Source organism: Prionailurus viverrinus, chromosome F1 (assembly GCF_022837055.1).
Source record: "Prionailurus viverrinus isolate Anna chromosome F1, UM_Priviv_1.0, whole genome shotgun sequence".
Taxonomy (NCBI): domain Eukaryota; kingdom Metazoa; phylum Chordata; class Mammalia; order Carnivora; family Felidae; genus Prionailurus; species Prionailurus viverrinus.
The window spans coordinates 39,074,892-39,094,752 of NC_062577.1; the positions used below are offsets into that span (position 1 = coordinate 39,074,892).

Genomic DNA, 19,861 nt, shown 5'->3' on the forward strand with positions numbered 1-19,861 from the left:
GCTTACGTGCTTGCTCCCTCTTTCTCTAAACAAACAAACAAACAAAATAAACATTAAAAAAAAAGATATCCTTGACTGAGTCTGGCCTCGATGGACCATAACTTTTACAGGGGGGACAAAGCCATCAAAGAAGGAAAGAGACTATTACAAAACACTGTGATAAGTTTTGGTTTGACACTTTATCTAAAGGGGCTATCATATAATCTAACCAAAACTTTTAGCCTCTTAACAATAATGGTTCATAAATCCTTTTTCTAACATAAAAACAGCATTTCCATATTAACTAGGTGTTATGAATTCATAGATTGCAAAGCATCCCATATAAATTCCCTGCTGAGATTCACTCACTGTTAAAACTTTAAAATGGCTTTATTTTACCCCTTTCAAAATAAAAGTCCAACCATATTTAAAAGTCCAATTATTTTCCTGAGCGCTAAAAAATATATTCCTTCAGAAGGCAATTAAGTAGGAGGAAGTTGAAGCTTTGAAATCCTCAGAGGCCTGAGTAACATCAAGTAAACATTCTTCCTTAGTCCCCACACTAAACAACTTATGGTACATTTAACTGAGAGAAATGTGCAATAAAATTGACCAGTGGGAGAATAACTTTCATAGGATGCTAAGGATTTTTCAAAAACGCCATGAAAATTCACTCTGTAAATGATCTAGTGTTGGCATCCACATATTAGAACACTGTTTTAATCTTTCTAATAGAGAAGCTATCACCATTTTGAGACCTAATAATCAGCAAAATGAGAAAGTGTATTCTCTAGATCTACTCCAAAAGTTGGTTCTCCTGCAGACAAAACTCCTGCAGACAAAACTGATTTTTAAATTTTTTTTTAATGTTTGTTTATTTTTGACAGAGAGACAGAACATAAGCGGGGGAGGGCGGAGAGAGAGGGAGACACAGAATCCGAAGCAGGCTCCAGGCTCTGAGCTGTCAGCACAGAGCCCGATGCGGGGCTCAAACCCACGAACTGCGAGATCATGACCTGAGCTGAAGTCGGACGCTCAACAAACTGAGCCACCCAGGTGCCCCGACAAGACTAATTTTTAAAAATCAACATCAAAAGCTCATTCTGCTTAGTTTACAAAGAATAACATTAAGGACGGACCAATGTATTTTCTAATTACATACGTTCTATTAAAATCTGTCATCATAGAATAAATGCACAAAGGAATTTAGTCCATTGAGGCAGAGCTAAACTCCATATTTTAATCCAGATTCTTACACTTGCTAGGTTATCAACACATTAACATAAAACTATAGTGCAAAATTTTAAGGATCCGAACAAAGAATTTATCTTAGTTTTAAGGCAAGTCAGAAAAATTTTCAGTTGAGCAGCACAAGATTTATCAACCTTAAAAAAAATTTAAGTAACGCACATATGAAATACAACATAAAAAGACTACTTTTTCATGGCATTAAAAGTTTTCTGTCAGTATGATGTCCTTAAGACACCTGCACAAAGTGGCAGAACTGGGCACACCATAATCATCGTAAGTCCCCATCTATAAATTTAAAAACAAGCAGAGTTACATATGTGAGTCCCTCAGTGGAGTCCAATGACCACTCACTGATGGGTGTCTATCAGGAAAGGTTTTGGTTTTTTGTTTATTTATTTTTGAGACAGAGAGAGACAGCACAAGAGGGCAAAGGGCAGAGAGAGAGGGAGACACAGAATCTGAAGCAGGCTCCAGGCTCTGAGCTGTCAGCACAGAGCCCCACGCGGGGCTCGAACCCAGGACCGTGAGACTGTGACCTGAGCCAAAGTGGAAGCTCAACCGACTGAGACACCCAGGTGCCCCTATCAGGAAAGTTTTTTAATTCAAAGGACTTCAATGTCTTCGGAACAGAAATAAAAATGTGTTCGATAATATTAACTTCCCCCTTTCTTCTTACTTCCCTCAGGGTAGGCTTGGCACCAAGCAGCTTTAATTAGCCATCCATTTGATCAAAGTCTGCTTAAGATTTCCCATCCATAGGATGTCAGGGTGACTCAGTCAGTTAAGCATTCCACTCTTGATCTCAACTCAGGTCATGATCTCACGTTGAGTTTGAGCCCCACGTTGGGCTCTGTACTGACAGTGCGGAGCCTGCTTGGGATTTTCTCTCTCTCTCCCTCTCTCTGCCCCACCCCGCCTCTCTCTCTCAAAATAAATAAACTTTATTAAAAAATAAAAAATAAAGATCTCCCATCCTTAATGAGCCACTAGTAAAAACAAATACTGAGGATTTTCTTTTCAGACTACAGAATCACTTTTATTCCTTAAATCAGAGATTCTTATACTGTATTTGAATTGAGTGTATGTGGATTTTGGGGGGACAGTCCACAGCTTCCACCAAATTCTCAAAGGGGTCTGTAACCTTAGGTTCTGTAACCTTAGGGGTCACAAAAAAATCCTGTGAGTGTATGTGGCTTTCAAAATTTTTGCACCCTGAAGTTCTTATCTCACTATCCCAACCTACTTTTTTTCAGTCCCTTCTCATACTTAACCAAGACATGATAATGGATGAGACACTTGGCTCCTCAAAATGTCAGGTTATATATATACTGTAGGACAGAAAGAGCAATGCACTAAATAGAAGACCTGGTATGCATCTTGGTTCTTTAATCACCACTTAAGGGATCTTAACTTTTCCATTCGAAACGTATAAACAATATCTACCTTCAGGACTATGATGAAAATTAAAATTACAAATATAAAGGATTATGTATTATAAAGCAAAAATAGCAAGTATTATATTGCATTAAGTTCTGACCAATGAAACATAATTTCTTCTAGCAAAAAGTCAGTGTAAACTCAACTTTCAAGGAGCATCTGACTTCTAAGCTGTACCTTTAAGGACTCTATCCTTCCAGCCTAACTCTAGTCAGCATCTAGTTGGCATTAGACCAATTTCAACACAGGTTAAAGGGCTCCCCTAGATTTCAACCCTCCTCCCCACTGTTACTTTTCCAGTGCTCATTTTTATTTTATTTTATTTTTTTTTATTTTTTTTTCAACGTTTATTTATTTTTGGGACAGAGAGAGACAGAGCATGAACAGGGGAGGGGCAGAGAGAGAGGGAGACACAGAATCGGAAACAGGCTCCAGGCTCTGAGCCATCAGCCCAGAGCCCGACGCGGGGCTCGAACTCACGGACCGCGAGATCGTGACCTGGCTGAAGTCGGACGCTTAACCGACTGCGCCACCCAGGCGCCCCTCCAGTGCTCATTTTTAAAGCACAATGATGTCATTTCCCTTATCCTTGCACAGTAAAACACGTTAAAGAGAACGCACTCTGGTGTCACACTGCCTGAGTTCAAACCCTGACTGTGGCTTTCTACTAGTTCATCTCCCTGTAGCTTAAATACATGTATAAATGGGAAACTGAGGCTTAAATAATATGGATAAAAGCCTTTAGAGAGCTCCTGGCATTTACAAAGTAAGCAGTCAAAAATGTTAGCTATGAGGAAACATTTATGTTGCAGAGCTTCAGTTCCCAGGAAGCCTAATGTAACCTTGTTTTGTTTTATGACTGGTTATGTTTAAAACAATGGTTTCAAGGGGCGCCTGGGTGGTTCAGTCGGTTAAGCGGCCGACTTCAGCTCAGGTCATGATCTCACAGTCCGTGAGTTCGAGCCCCGCGTCGGGCTCTGTGCTGACGGCTCAGAGCCTGGAGCCTGTTTCCGATTCTGTGTCTCCCTCTCTCTGACCCTCCCCTGTTCATGCTCTGTCTCTCCCTGTCTCAAAAATAAAAATGTTAAAAAAAAATTAAAAAAAAAAAAACAAAACAACGGTTTCAATTCTCTAATCTTCATTATCAAATTGTGTAAAATGATATTTCATAGGGAGTGCCTGGGTGGCTCAGTTGACTTCGGCTCAGGTCATGATCTCACAGTTCGTGGGTTCGAGCCCCGTATCAGGCTCTGTGAAGACAGCTCAGAGCCTGGAGCCTGCTTCAGATTCTGTCTCTCTCTCTCTCTGCCCTTCCCCCGCTCACGCACAGGTGCATGCATGTGCACAGTCTCTCTCAAAAATAAACATTAAAAAATGGCATTCACAAGTTAATACATGGCATTAACAAGTTAATATATAATATTCAAGGCCCATCCATTTTTTTTTGCTGTATTTTTTTCCAGTTTTATTGAGATATATGCAACCTTGCTACTTAAAGGAGAATACACTGTCACATTTTCCATGTTTAAAGAGCTTTTTCTAAGATTGTTTTAGATATGTAATTCAAGGATAGAGGCACTTAACAATGGATCTGGGAAGAGAGAAGCTGCTAGGGTTGCAAGAGAATTCAACTTCTATACTATAAAAATTAACACTGTGGTGGGCAAGCCTATGTATGGTTCCACAATATTAATATTTTGTATTAACCAAGCCATTTCATATATATCTACTATATAAAACTTCCTGACTACATATTCTCTTACTGCCATAAAAGCTAAGCAATAGAATAGGTTTAAAATAATTTTCTCTAATACAAAAGTACACTCATTACTAAAATATCAGAAAATATATATGAAGAAGAATCTCAGAGAAAACCTGCTGTATTTTGGTATACATCTTTCCAGTATTTTCTAAAATGCAAGTTATCTTCATAATCTTCAAAAAATTTTAAGTCATAATTTAAAAAATATGTATATATTTTTCCTTTTACTTACTATACTGTGAATATTTAACATTTTATTGTATTGATACTTTTTAAAATTTCTTATTATTGGACATTTAGGTTATTTTCTTTACTTTCCAATGTTAATCATTACAAATAAAACATCCTTACCTTCTAGGAAGTTCATTTTAGCTCTTTTAAAATAAACTTAAAAATTTTATGATTTTATTACCATTTTTTTGTTTAGTTTATTTGTTTTCAGAGAGAGAGAGAGAGAGAGAGAGCATGAGCAGGGGAGGAGCAGGGAGAAGGAGAGAGAGAGAATCCCAAGCAGGCTCTGCACTGTCAGCACAGAGCCCAATGCAGGGCTCAAACTCATGAACGTGAGATCATGACCTGAGCCAAAGTCAAAAAGTTGGATGTTTAACCAACGGAGCCACCGAGGTGCCCCCCCCCAACTTTTTTTTTAAATAAAAATAAAATCTTAAAAATAAATAAAAATCAGTTGCCCATATACCCAGTCTTACCATGAGAAAAACATCAGATAAATTCCAATAATGGGACATCCTACAAAATACCCAAGTGAGTACTCCTCAAAATGGTCAAGGTCAATAAAAATAAAGCCCAAGGGGCACCCAGGTGGCTCAGTCGGTTAAGCGTCTGACTTTAGCTCAGGTCATGATCTCACCCTTGGTGGGTTTGAGCCCCACGTCCGGCTCTGTGCTGACAGCTCAGAGCCTGGAGCCACTTCAGATTCTGTCTCCCTCTCTCTCTCTGCCCTTCTCCTGCTCACACTCAGTAGGTCTCTCTCTCTCTCAAAAATAAACAAACATTAAAAAATTAAAAAACAAAAAAAACAAGAACAACAACAAAAAGCCTGAGAAACAACAACAGCTAAAAAAAAGCCTAAAGAGACATGACAACTAAATGCAATGTGTATCCTGGATGAGATTCTGGAACAGAAGGAAGATATTAGCTAAAAATTAAAGAAATATGAATAAAATATATGGACTTTGGTTAATAACAGTATCAGTTCATTAATTATAGCAAATATGTCATAATAATATAAGATGTTAATAAAAGGGGAAACTTGGGAGACCTGGGAGGCTCAATCAGTTAAGTGTCCACCTCTTGATTTCAGCTCAGGCATGATCTCACAGTTCCTAAGTTCAAACCTCATGTTGGGTTCTGCGCTGACAGTGCAAAGCCTGGTTGGGATTTTCTCTCTCTACCCCCTCCCTCACTCGTATGTGCTCTCTCAAATTAAACAAATAAACAGTAAGAAAATTAAACAAATAAAAGGGGGAAACTAGGTCAAGGAATATATGGGAACTCTACTCAGTTTCTCTTTAAATCTAACAGTTCTTAAAAATACTAAGTCAATTTAAAAAATCATTTGGATCAGGAGCACTGGGTGGCTCAGTCAGTTAAGCATCCAACTTTGGCTCAGGTCATGATCTCTCCGTTCCTAAGTATGAGCCCCACGTCTTGCTCTGTGCTGACAGCTCAGAGTTTAGAGCCTGCTTCAGGTTCTGTCTCTCTCTCTCTTTCTCAAAAATAAACATTAAAAATTAATAATAATAATAATAATAATAATAATAAATCACTTGGATCAGTTTGTTTTATGTTCCAAACTTCTGACCCCAAACAACAGCTCAAGAAGCAAAAACACAACCATGTTTATTATAAATTTTATAAAACTTAATAAAATGACAATAAGACAAAAAAGGCCCACTTTCTGACATTTTAATTGATACTGGTTATATAGGAAAACTTATTGTTGTTTGCCCTTTAGAAAATACTTTTAAATTTTCACTTCACTTCCTAGAAAGAACAGATAACTGAAGTTTTTACCAAACCCTCTACTGGTTTTTTAATAGCCTCTACAATCAATCAATGTACCTCTTACACATGCATAGAACCTAGATTTATTCCTTTTGAGTCAGACCTTTGCAGAACTAAGTTTCCCTTTTTACTACTACAACTCTCAAATGTTTGGCCTGAGGACCCCCTAAAACTCTTAAAAATTAAGGACCTCAAAGAGCTTTAGTCTCTATGTCTTGTATCTATTCACTTTTATTACATAAGAAATTTAAGAATGTTTTAATTTATTTAATAATAAGCAAAAAATAGAAGAGTGGCATTGTGTTAGTTTGCATATATTTTGCAAGTCTCTTTAATGTCTGGCTGAACAGAAATAAACTGGATTTTCATATCTTCTATAGTCAATCAGCTATAGAATACTGCTTGGTTAAAGCATACCAAGAAACTCTGGCTAAAAATATTTAGTCAAAAAGAGGAAGTTCCCCTTGGATCTGATGGAAGGATCCTGTGCACCCTCCAAGAGTCAGTCCTCAATCCAAACCCTTGAAAACAACTGTCCTAATAATCTTAATCCCTACAGAAATCCCATCCAATCCATCCCTCCATGGAACTCTATCCATCCGTATTTTTTTTTTAATTTTTTTTTTCAACGTTTATTTATTTTTGGGACAGAGAGAGACAGAGCATGAACGGGGGAGGGGCAGAGAGAGAGGGAGACAGAATCGGAAACAGGCTCCAGGCTCTGAGCCATCAGCCCAGAGACTGACGTGGGGCTCGAACTCACGGACCGCGAGATCGTGACCTGGCTGGAGTCGGACGCTTAACCGACTGCGCCACCCAGGCGCCCCCTATCCATCCGTATTTTAAAAACAGCATCTCCAAGTGTTTTCTCTATTCACTAACAATAATTTCTTGACCTATTTGTGAAATGCCAACATTTTTAAAAAAGGTATACCAATGAGGCGCCTGGGTTGCTCAGTTGGTTAAGCGTCCACCTTCAGCTCAGGTCATGATCTCATGGTTCGTGGGTTCAAGCCCCGCATCGGGCTCTGTGCTGACAGCTCAGAGCCTGGAGCCTGCTTCAGATTCTGTGTCTCCCTCTCTCTCTGCCCCTCCCCTGCTCTCTCTCTCTCTCAAAAATGAATAAATGTTAAAAAATATATATATATTAAAAAATAAAAGGTATACTAAATGTCAACCCAGTCATCATCCCTAAAAGTCCTACCACCAAAAAGATCCTGTAAATGCCTGCATAATCATTTGCAAACATACAGGGACGTTTAACAGTTGTACTAAAATATTAAGGACCAAAAAATAATAATAATAAATAAAATAAAAATAAAATATTACAGACCAAGGAATAAGAACTTTTGTTAAAATTATAACTCCTATAATTGACAGGACCTGGTAAAAGCCATCAGTTTTCAGTTTTACAGAACATGTTATTTAAAAGGATATAAAGTATCCAAGCACTGTTTCTATGGAGGAGCATCTATTAGTAAATGAAAATACACTGGTAAAAGAGAGACATGTCATGATATTTACTTTTTCAAACATTAGTTCCAACAAGGACCTCCTCCACCACTTTTAATAAAACTTAGTAATAATAATCTGTATTTTCGGGACCTCTAAATGACTTCAATTTATAATTGTCAAAAACCACATGAAAATACTATGGAAAATGCTTCCCCTAAACCTCAAAAGCATGGTTTCCTTTCCAGACCGCTTTACAGGAATAATCCAAGTACCATTTTGTTTATAAACAATAAAAGTAAGGGGATAACTAGATCACATGAAGACCTTACTCTTCCAAAGTGCCCCTAATAGATGTCTACCAAAGTTACCTACTGAAGTGATTCAACAAAGTTTTGGCATAACCCTCAAAGTCTCATCAGGCCTCTCTATATTGGAAGCATCCTTTTAAAAATCACCCAGAATGATCATAAGAAAGATAAATTTCTAGAATAAATCATCTTCCACTCAAATGGGCTGACATGATAGGTCAATCATGAAAATTTAAGAGGAAAACATTATTTCTTTCAAATCATTCACAGACATCTTATAACACAAGTCACCGAATGGAACCAGAAGAAATTTCAGATCCTTCTCCCCTACAGCAATTATAATTGATGCAAATATTACTTCAATATGTCTACACCAAGCCATGTTACAATCAAGTAGCTATTTTGCCACAGTTTCTCCCCCAAGGAAATTTAATATGTAGTTTTGATTCTGTTTTCTTTCATAACTAGGATCCCAGTGAGGAAAAGACAATTTCTGGCAGAAAATTGAGGCTACCAAGGTTAAGAAAAGATGACATACTTCAGAGAAAAGTTCCAGAAATGATTTGTCAGGGGAAGGAGTTTAGGAAAAAGGTTAGACTCTGCCCCTTCAACCTTCCCCTCAGCAACACCCAAACCCACCTGGGCACGAAGGGCAGGGAAAGTTAAACATCACACACCCTAACTTTAAGGCCTCATTAAATCTATAAACACATGTTCTACATCTTTAGTACTTGACAAACTGGACACTCCAAGATTCAAAATCAAGGTCAACAAAAAAAGGGACAACAGTGACATTAAAAATTGACCTGAGTCTCTAAGAAGATACCAAAAGAACACAAAATTTTGTTTGGTTTGATGTTTCATATAAAGACATGCGGCAATTGTACTTTAAAAAAAAAAAAAAAAAAGAAACATAAATAGCAAGCCATACATTTCACCAGATGCAAATATTTAACAACTATTTAGCCCTGCCACAATTAACCGCAAGCCGAACATTAAAAGTAGAAATAATATTAGAACCTGTACGATCCCTAATAGCCATATCTGAAGTAAAAGACTGAAGCTTGGACCTGAATGGGAATTGCTAGCAAGTGGCTCCATTCATCCCACTGTCAGATTGTTTAATATTTATGTAAGGGCAACCTGCAAGTCTATTCAATATACTGTAATTCTGAACATGCTTCAAGGCTAGATAGATCTTTTTGAAAGAGAAAAGGATCTACTAATGCACAGGCATGCTCAACTTACAATGGTAGATAAATAGGTCTTATCTCCAAAGGTCTTAAAATAAATTTATCCTATGATATATCTCAAACCACACTGGGTATTACTATTATAGAGTTAGCACTATTCACTGCCTTACTTACTTCATATTTATTGCCACATTTAATAATGATTTGATTTAAAAGATAACCCGTTTTAACCTAAAATATGCCAAAGTTCCAGCCTGATAAGAGTGGTCCTCGTTTGAATGGCTGCCTGGTATCAAAGGGACACACACTATAAAAACTCTTCTATTATCTACTTTTCCAGGTTATAAATAAAGGATTTTGCAGCTGTGTCTAGAGTTGAGACTTAAGAAAATCATCACCACAAAGTCACAGAAGTCTCAAATACTGGCCCTCAACAAACCTGCTTTTTCCCCTGGCACTTTTCGTGCAGCCTACAACTAGGTCCTCTTCCTTGTGTAAATGGTGGTATTTCTGGAGGGTCTGTCAGACTCTAATCTCATTCTACACCCCTATTTCCTCCCTAACCCTGTCCCAATCCAAAGTCTCCCAAACATCTGAAGCAGCTCCACTCCCCCCTTACTCCATCTACCTCCACATCCCCTCAGCCCTAATCTTCGACCATTTGATACACAACTTCCATTATTTGTGTACATCACACCATATAATCTATTTGCAGATCTTTCTCACCAGTAGACTATATGAATTCCTGTAAATGAAAGCTGCTTAATTCATTTCTAATACTCATAACACAATGCCTGGCACTTACTGACATATTAATAAATGTACTGAACTGAACCCACAACTAAACCCAAGGACCTAATTCATTTCTTCATTCATCAGAGCTGACAAAAAGGACTCCCTTGTTTCTGATAGTGGAGGTGAGAAATTCTATTAATTCAAAGTCAACAGATAAGAGAATTCCTTATACGAACAGCTGCCTAAACCTCATCAAGAACTATCTAAACCAATAGTTCTTAAACCTAGCTGGGTTTTAGAATGACCAGAGGAGCTTCTTAAAATTCAAATACTTGGGCATCCCATGAGATTCTAATTCTGGGATGGAGCCCAGGATGATTTTGATGGAAAGAGGGCTACAATCTGGGGGCCTAAATACTCTTCTAGTTGAACCTGGGTGGTCACCAGGATGATGACTGATGAGCCAGGAGTTTCCATACAAATGAGCCAAGCAACCAACAGTACATGAAATGCGAAGCTCATACATGCTATACTAAAACAAAGAAGAGTATATTGATTTAAAATTTCAGGGGTGGCTCAGTCAGTTGAGCATCCGACTTTAGCTCAGGTCAGGATCTTGTGGTTCATGGGTTCGAGCCCTGCGTCGGGCTCTGTGCTGACAGCTCAAGAGCCTGGAGCCTGCTTCAGATTGTGTGTCTCCCTCTCTCTCTGCCCCTCCCCTGCTCATGCTCTGTCTCTCTTACTCTCAAAAAAAAAAAAAAGAAAAAAAAAAAACCTCAGGGGCACCTGGGTGGTTCAGTCGGCTAGGCATCTGACTCTTAATTACAGCTTAGGCCATGATCTCAAAGTTCGTGAGTTCAAGCCCCACATCAGGCTCTGGACTGACAATGTGGAGCCTGCTTAGGATTCTTGTTCTCCCTGCCCCTCCCCCACTCACTCTGTCTCTCTCAAAATAAATAAAATTTAAAAAAATAAACATTAAAAAAAATAAAGAAAATTTCATAAATAGGGGCACCTGGGTGGCTCATTCAGCTAAGCATACAACTCTTGACTTCGGCTCAGGTCATGATCTTACAGTTTGTGAGATCTTAGCCCTGCACTGGGCTCTGCACTGACAGGTGGAGACTGCTTGGGATTCGCTCTCTCCCCCTCTCTCTGCCCTTCCCCTACTTGTGTGCTTACACGGACATCCTCTCCCTTCCTCCCTCCCTCCCCGCCCCAAATAAATAAATAAATAAATAAATAAATAAATAAATAAATAATTTTTTTTTTTTAAGGAAGAGCAGTGAACTTGGAAGTAAAAAGCAAGGTTTGAAATCTCCTAATTTGTCCTTTAAAAGCTGTGCCACCTTAGATAAGTCACTAAACTTCTCTCAGCAGTTTCCTTATCTATAAAACAGTTCTTAGCAGCAAGAACTAGGTTATAAAAATGTTTTTTGCTGAGCCTATCAGAAAAAAGGGGTAGCCTATACCAGGGCAGAAAATGTATAAGCAGAATTATACAGATATGTAATAATAATAAATATTAATAAAATAAGACTCATAATTTTCCATCAACTATCTCATGTAATCATAACTGTATCATTACTATGGAAGTAGGATTCAGTATAGTGGTTAAGTGCACAAAGTCTAGGTTCAAATATTGACTCCACCACTTAAAATAGTCAGGTGACCCTGAGAAGTTTAGGCCTCACTATGTAAAGCAGGGCTAGCATTATCCCCACTTTATAAGCAGTTTAATGGAATAAACTGAAAATAGTCATGGCCCTCTTAAGGCTAGCAGCTCAAAGATAACACGTAAACAATGGAACATACACCACAAACCAAATGTTTTCATTCCTACTCTAGTATTTGCATGAAATCTGTTTTTATTTCCTAGCTAGCTAATACCAACCTCCAAAAAACAAATTACCTTGGATCCTAAGTCAAATTCTAAACTCTGTTCCTCTCAAAAAAAATCTTGATAAGCAGTTATATAAGTCAAAGATATATTTTACACATGGAAGATGAGAAAAGCCACAAGATTAGCAATGGAAAAAAAAAAATGGTGTGAGAGAGGAACCCAGAAGAATGGGCTGCCATCAAGTACAATTTTTAAAAACCCTAAACCCACACCCTACACAAATCCCTGAAGCCAGCCTCCCACAGGAAAATCTGGTGGCTATTCTCAATTTGTCCAAAATACATCATAATACTGGATAAGAGCCTCTCTGGGAGAAGAAAAAGCTTGGAATACTTGAAATTTTACAAAATGTAAGTTATACTCCAAAGATTCTCTTTGTAGACCTCTCTAATCTCCACCCCTCACCCCTGTCCCACAAATAGATACCAGAATACAGGTGAGCCTGGGTGGCTCAGTTGGCTGAACATCTGAGTCTTGATTTCAGCTCAGGTCATGATCCCAGGGTCATGGGATCAAGCCCTGCATCGGGCTCCACACTATCGTGGAACCTGCTTAAGACTCACTCCTTCTCTCTCTCTCTCTACTCTCTCTCTTTCTGCCTCTCTCCCCTGTTCCTGCTCTCTTTCTCTAAAAATGAAAAGAAAAAAAAATTTTTTTAAAGATACCAGAATACAAATCCTAAGAGATCCTGCTCTCCACATCTCTTCTCTCAAGTTTTAAAGACTGGCACAGATGAGACGTTACCATCTGGTTTAAATATCATCAAATGATGAGTTGGTACAACCACACAGAAAATTGAGAGCATCTTGCCTTAAAGAACTTGTAATTATGTGGTTTTGATAGGGATTTGTTCTTCGTTTCTGGAGTTATGAGATTAGAGAAAAATGGAGTATGTACGCCACATAGAAATATGTGCTCAATAAAAGCTCCAACCAAGTGCTCAAAACACACTAAGTTTTAGACTTTAGTTCTCTGAACATTACAATCTGGTCAAGTCAGTAAGATGGCAAGAATTAGCACAGGAATGCACAAAAATCTGCCTAGGGCTAAGTAAGGAGCATAGCTCAGAAAAGAAATCTTAGACTAGGTGCATGCTCCCAACTAAAATACTCAACATTCAAAGGCTTAACACTTGTTATGTATGCAATCAGAGAGTCTTTTTAATACATACAGAAAGCAGTACTGAGGGGCGCCTGGGTGGCTCAATCAGTTAAGCATCCAACTCTTGATTTCGGCTTAGATCATGATCTCGTAGTTCCTGGGATCAAGCCCTACATCAGCTCTGTGCTGACGGCATGGAGCCTGTATGGGATTCTCTGTCACTCTCTCTCTCTCTCAAAATAAATTTAAAAAAATCTATTTTTTTTAAATTTTTTTATGTTTGTTTATTTTTGAGAGACAGAGTGCGAGTAGGGGAGAGGCAGAGAGAGAGGGAGACACAGAATCCAAAGCAGGCTCTAGGTTCTGAGCTGTAAGCACAGAGCCTGATGCAGGGCTAGAACCCATAAACCGTGAGATTATGACCTGAGCCGAAGTCAGGCGCTTAACCGACTGAGCCACCCATGCACCCCAAATAAAGTCTATTTACAAAACAATACTGAGTAAACTGCTTGATTCAGGATAAAAACAAAAAACCACACTAGCAGAAACACAGTATATATAGGTCCACCTAAGAGGCAATGTTATGAGGTCCAATAACAAGACATATTTGGACAAAAAAAACAGGGAACCCAGGTTTGTATGGGAGTTTTCATTCACTTTATTATTTTTTTTAAGTTTGCCTAATTTTTAGTAAAGAATAAAACATAATCTGGCTCTGTCTTGAGGATCAAAATAAACATTTTCCCTGCCACCTCTTTTACTTCTCTCACCACTTGATAAGTAAAATCACTGTGGAATATTAAAGACTCAATGTACTAACTCAATATCCTATCTAGCTAGCATTGGCATTATTTGAATTGTTAGGTAAGATATAACGCCCTCCATTTGCAGGGCTTCAACAGCATCACAGCCACCTCATACTAAGAGAAATTAAAATTATTTTAAACATCTCTTAACACAAAGCTCACCAAATACAAACTCCTGCCTATATACACACAGTACACAACACACACATAACACGTGAACCTGCAAATTTTCTGAAATAACAGCTCTACTTGAAAAAGATTTTGATACCACTAATTTTTTTATTTTTATTATTTTTTGTTTTTAGAGAGAAGGGGAAGAGCAAGCATGCACAAGCCGGGGGAGAGGGACAGAGGCAGAGAGAGAATCCCAAGCAAGCTCTACCCTCAACACGGAACCTGATGCGAGGCAGGGATCCATGACCTGAGCTGAAATCAAGAGTCGAAGGCTCAACCAACTGAGCCACCCAGGTGCCCCCTCACTAATTTTTTAAAATCTCACCAATTTTTGAAATATCTAGGAAAATAAATAAATAAATAAATAAGTAAAGACAAGCTTCTACCTAGGCCAGGAGAAGAATTACACTCTATATACTGTAGTTTTGAGGCTAGTTTTTCACTTTTCAAGTTTCACTTTTTAAAAATCCCTTCACTGTAGGGGAAAAGGAGGGATATGTATTTGGCACTAACCCTTGTCTCACTAAATCTGTCCCCATACTCTTCTTAGCAGTGAGCAAATAAAGCTTTGGGATTTAAGCTCCTTGCAATCCATCAATTAATTAATCTGGACAGCAGCCCTAGGTCAGTGTCAGATCCCCTTACAGCAGATGAGAAGGCATACGTTGGGAGAAAAATGACATTGTCCAAGGTCATGATGGAATTAGAGTCAAGACTCTACTCATTTATTTTTTAAAATCTAGAAACACCATATCCCTTCCTTTACATAATAAAACTATAGACTTCTAAAAAGTAATAATCCACATACACGCCCCTTGATAAAGCTTATTTTCACCTATGCAAAATATTCCTTAAATTTCACATCTACTGTAAAATAACACATTACCAAGTGAAATGGAATCGACAAGTACTAAAAAGCCATTCATTATGTGATCTTCTGCCTGGTGTTGTTTAACTAGTTTCCCATCTGAGAAATTAAGTTACTATTTCGGTGGGAAAAGCAATTAGATTTCAAGGGGTTATTGACAGAAAATATTTTTCAATGACCTGATTGTTAAATTGTTCCTTTTAAACTTTTGATGCCACAGAAATGTTCATCAGCAATTCTGCTACAACAGACACTGCACCATCAAGGTTGAAAGTCAAACACTACCATTCTTAACAGAAAAGTGAACCTAACAACCTAACCAACAACTCATTAGACCCTTTTGATTCTCCTTTCCTTAAAACTCCTTTTCCAGAAAGGGACTTAACTCTACTTTTTTGGTTACTCCTGACTCCCAGCTCTATTGAGATAGTCTAGCAGACAGATAAAGAAAATGGGCAAATAGAGAATGGAAAGATGCTTGTGGAGAATGCCCTCCAACCACCACCTACTCCAGCTACTGCCATCAAACTTCTGGATGCCAAGAGTTGGCCTGAAGACGGTCAAGTGTCTGCACAGGTTCCAACAAATGTGTAATAAAGGAACAAAGCCACTGTTTAAAACTGAGAAATACAGGATCACCTGGCTGGCTCAGTCAGAAGAGCACACAACTCTTGATCTCAGGGTCATGAGTTCGAGCCCCATGCTGGGTGTAGAGATTAAATAAATAAAAAACTTAATTTTTTTAAAAACTGAGAAATACGATCCCTATCCTAATTGGGCAAGGTGACCACCTTCACTAAAGGCTAGAAACCTCATTCCTAACTGCCCAAATCTCGCTCGTTCCCTGAATAAAACAAAAGCTAAGCCAAGTTGTTCTTTACGACTAAAGGTCACTAGCTTACTCTCAACCCCACTGCTGCTACTCTGTTTTCTGCTCTCCTATATCCAGGAAAATAGCTAAAGGGATTATATTCTCTATGTTTTTGTGAATGCTTGAATATTTTAATAGAAGAATTTTCATTTGAACTCTTGATGTGATGGCTCTGGTACAGCAAAGTAATCTTTATATCCAGAAAGAAAGTTTACATGAAAAAAAAAAAAAAGATAAACAGATGAGATGACTCTAGGCCACGTCTAAAGGTGTAAGGTAATGATGCTTTAAGAGCAATGGTCTACAAGGAAAGATTTGAATGTTAAAAAAAAAAAAAAAAAAAAAAAAAGGACTCCTAAGAATGCATTTAGTCAAATTCCACATTTTTGTTCCAAACATCACACAATTATGGAATAGAAAGGTCTCGCTGCCCTGGAGGCAGCTTTTCCTCATTAGTCTGGTTCATAAACTTGGGAGTTGTAAAAAGCACCTTCATTATAGAAATCATCTAATAGTTAATGACAGAAAAAGCATTTTTGGAAGCACTTGTGGAGATGTACAAAGGTAACATCTCATCTAATTTTTGTCTTTAATTCCATGCTAAGACACAGCTGTTAACAAAAAAAAATCCTTGTACGCAGCATACAATTCTTACATCTCGAACAAGTTTCTCACAAATCAGACTTTAAAACCCAGTTACAAGTTTCTCAAACTTTAAGTAATATAAAGCAAAATGGGAGAAGCCCAGCGACATGGCTTTCCCAAAGTACCACTCTACCCACCCACTTACCCCAAAGGGACTCAACACTGCCTCTAGTGATTCCTCTTCAAGTGACCCAAACTTAACAAAAATTTCAGAAACAAAAGTATAGACAGCCCTTCAATTCCCAGTATTTATTCCACTTAACTTTTTTTGAGGTTGGCAATGATCTTCTGCACTTAAAAAAGGTATATGAGCATAATCTCCAGAGAATATCTTAGCAAGGAAGAAAAAACATCACACCACCAGATCAACACAAATCAAACGGAAAGGTCTGTACAAGGAAGAAAGCAAAGATCTTCTGGGTTCCTGGTTTTTTAAAACCTATATATGGCCTTTGGAAAGAGGTACACAAGTAGGCTTCCTGGAACCTTAAAATCTAGGACCCTAATTAGCACTTTCATGGTGGGGGGGGTGGGAGTGGGGGCACGAGTTTTCCCTTTATCCTCTTCTATAGCCAACTTTTAATGGGGTCCAATTAAGACAACAAGAGGTTACAAAAGTCTAGAAAAAGATCCCATTTACAGCACATAAACCAGAGTCAAATTTTTTATCAAATAGTTTACAATATTTTTTTTTCCTTTCTAAAAGAAAATTCTCTCCCTGGAAGATTTCTGTCTGCCTATTAAAGTATCCTAAGCATCTTGAACTGTTTTTGTGCCCCAAAGTAAACAAACAAATGACTTCTGCTCCTCTATCAACCAGAAACACTTTTAAATTTAAGCCAACATACCGTAAAGAAAATTCAAGTATCTGAGAGAGACAAAGAATGAAACTGAGGGCTAACAAATTTTCCCTAATTTTTCTTATTATTGTATCTCAATAACAGAAGAATTCAAAACCTAGCTTTAACACATTTAGTTAACACTTTTCAAAGACAATTCTCTATTTATTTTGCTCTTTAAAGAGGTTTAGGCTGCATGTTTAAAAACAAGTCCTGTAATCACTGGTAGGGAAATTTTTCCCATGGGGGTGCGAATCTTAAAGCTGCCTCACGTATTTGTAATATCGCTCACATTCTATCCTAAAAGCCTATTAATTTTGTTGATTAGGTCAACAAAATTACAGCTAGGTGAATAGGTCTGTGGCTCCTAGTGTGACCAATTTACAATTTACCACTGGTAAGATCAAATTTAACTAAACGCCCATTCAAAAACTATAACAAATGAAGTTTGTTTTTGCTTTGTTTAAGGAACTTTCGAACTACATCTGCAGGACTTAATCCAACCTCCTACTAAGTGAGGAAAAAAGTTTTTCTTATGAGCGGTATAGTCCTACGTTTGTCCTAAAAGGCAGATACAAGTGGGTACAGGGTTTCTTTTGGGGGTGATGAAAATGTCCTAACATTGACTGTGGTGATGGTTTTACAACTCAGTAACTACTTAAAACTACAACTAAAAACATTTTAAATTGATGAATTGTATGGTATATGAATTATATCTAAATAAAGCTGTTATTTTTCAGTAGTCATTATAAGTTCTTCCTTCATTCAAGGATGTTTCCATCGATAAGCCTTTTCTCCAAATGTTAAGCGGGTCTAAGGTGGCCAAAGAATCCCAACCAGAGAAAAATACTGTGACACCAAAGGAAATGGGAAAACAGAGAGGGTTAGGCCAAAGTCAATCAAACCTAAAATTAAGGAGATTGATAGGCTGGAATGAGAGTAAATGAGCTCCGTATCATTAACACCTCTAACCATACAAAGAAATGTGTATTTAAGTTCCACCCTGTTCCTAATGGTAGAACCAGCAGGCCTACTCAAAGACGCTGACTATATTAAAACATTTGAGAGTATTACACTTTAGCTATAAAATGAAGGGATCAAACTAACGACCCACAGGAAGTTAAAGTTGAAAAAAATGTGTCTACTGTGCCATCTGGGGTTTGATTTAAATCCCTGATTTTTGGACACTGCCACAGAAGAAATTTGTGGAATCTGTCTATCTGTGGCCAAATGTTAGACATTTGAGGGCAACAAAGAAAGTTATTAAAGCCATCAAATATATTCCAGTCAAACTTGGGAGACTCAAAAAAGTATTTACTGAGCAGCCAACTATTTTTTGCCTAATAGTTACACTCCTAAAATTAATCATTTCCAAATACCACATAGCGGCACGGAAAATCTGTCCTTAAAAAGACATCTAAGTACATCAAGAGGAGATGAAAATGCGCATTTTAAAGGTAGCAAAACCAGAGGTCAGATTAATTGTAAACTTTAAAAAAATTTTTTTAAGCCCAGGAAACAAGCCTGGTTATCCTACATGCTCGATGTAATTTGAAAAACATTTATTTCCCTCTTTAAACTTTTAACTCCGGATTTAGCAGTCTTCTTGATTTATTATCCTTTATCACATTTACCTTACCATATTTTCACAAATTTCTGTGAACCCCAAGTTTTCAAAAGCAAAGCAGTTTAGGACCCTCACAGAAAGCAGCTATAAACTGAAACTATGTAAGTACCATTAATTAAAGATACAAAGATAAGAACAAAAGGAAATGGAAGTGCTTTACAATTCTTCCCCTAACCTCCCAACGGACAAATACCAACAGACCCAATCTCCATTTTAACACAGCCACTTGTATTCCAAAAAATTAGCAAACAAAAATCATCTAGAACACAGGCATTATACAGCCATGGCCTTGGACAGTATTTCGTACCTCTTATTTTTTTGTCGTTGCTTTATTTCAACTATATGAAACCACTTGTTCACAGCTTCCTAAAACAAAACAGTTTCTGAAACAAAGACTGTTTACATCTCTTAAGAAACCTTTGTTCCAACAAGACCCTTCTTCAAGAGCTACAACTTCTGGAAAGATTTCCCTTTTTGTGGTTATATCAACAACAAACTCTTTCCATTTGGCACAGGAGTTCTGTTAAACAAAGGACGAAGAAAGCCCCCCTCACACAAAGGAGGTCTCCAAAACAGAGCACTGGTTGTGTTTGTAGATTATTTGTGCCTCTTTAACACCCTTCCTCAGGCAGTAGAACGTACTCCTCTCAATACAAAATGGTGGCCATCATGTCTGTCTGACATTCAGAATGGGAAAAGGCAACATGAGCACACATTTTGTAAGGCTTACTATTCCTCTCCTAGCCAAGATGAGGAAATGGGTAGCCAAACCTAAGCAGAGCCAACACTATCTTTTTGGGAAAGGGCCCTAGAAAAGGCACAGAGTAATAAAGTAAGATAAAGGGTTTACCCCAGCCCTTGTACACCACAATACCAACATGG

General features: G+C 37.9%; 1 protein-coding gene across 3 annotated transcripts in view; it reads right to left on the reverse strand.

Annotated features, from left to right (window-relative positions):
* KDM5B (lysine demethylase 5B) overlaps positions 1-19,861 on the reverse strand; it is an 81,905-nt gene that overhangs the window by 59,764 nt on the left and 2,280 nt on the right. The gene's annotated exons all lie outside the window — the stretch shown is intronic.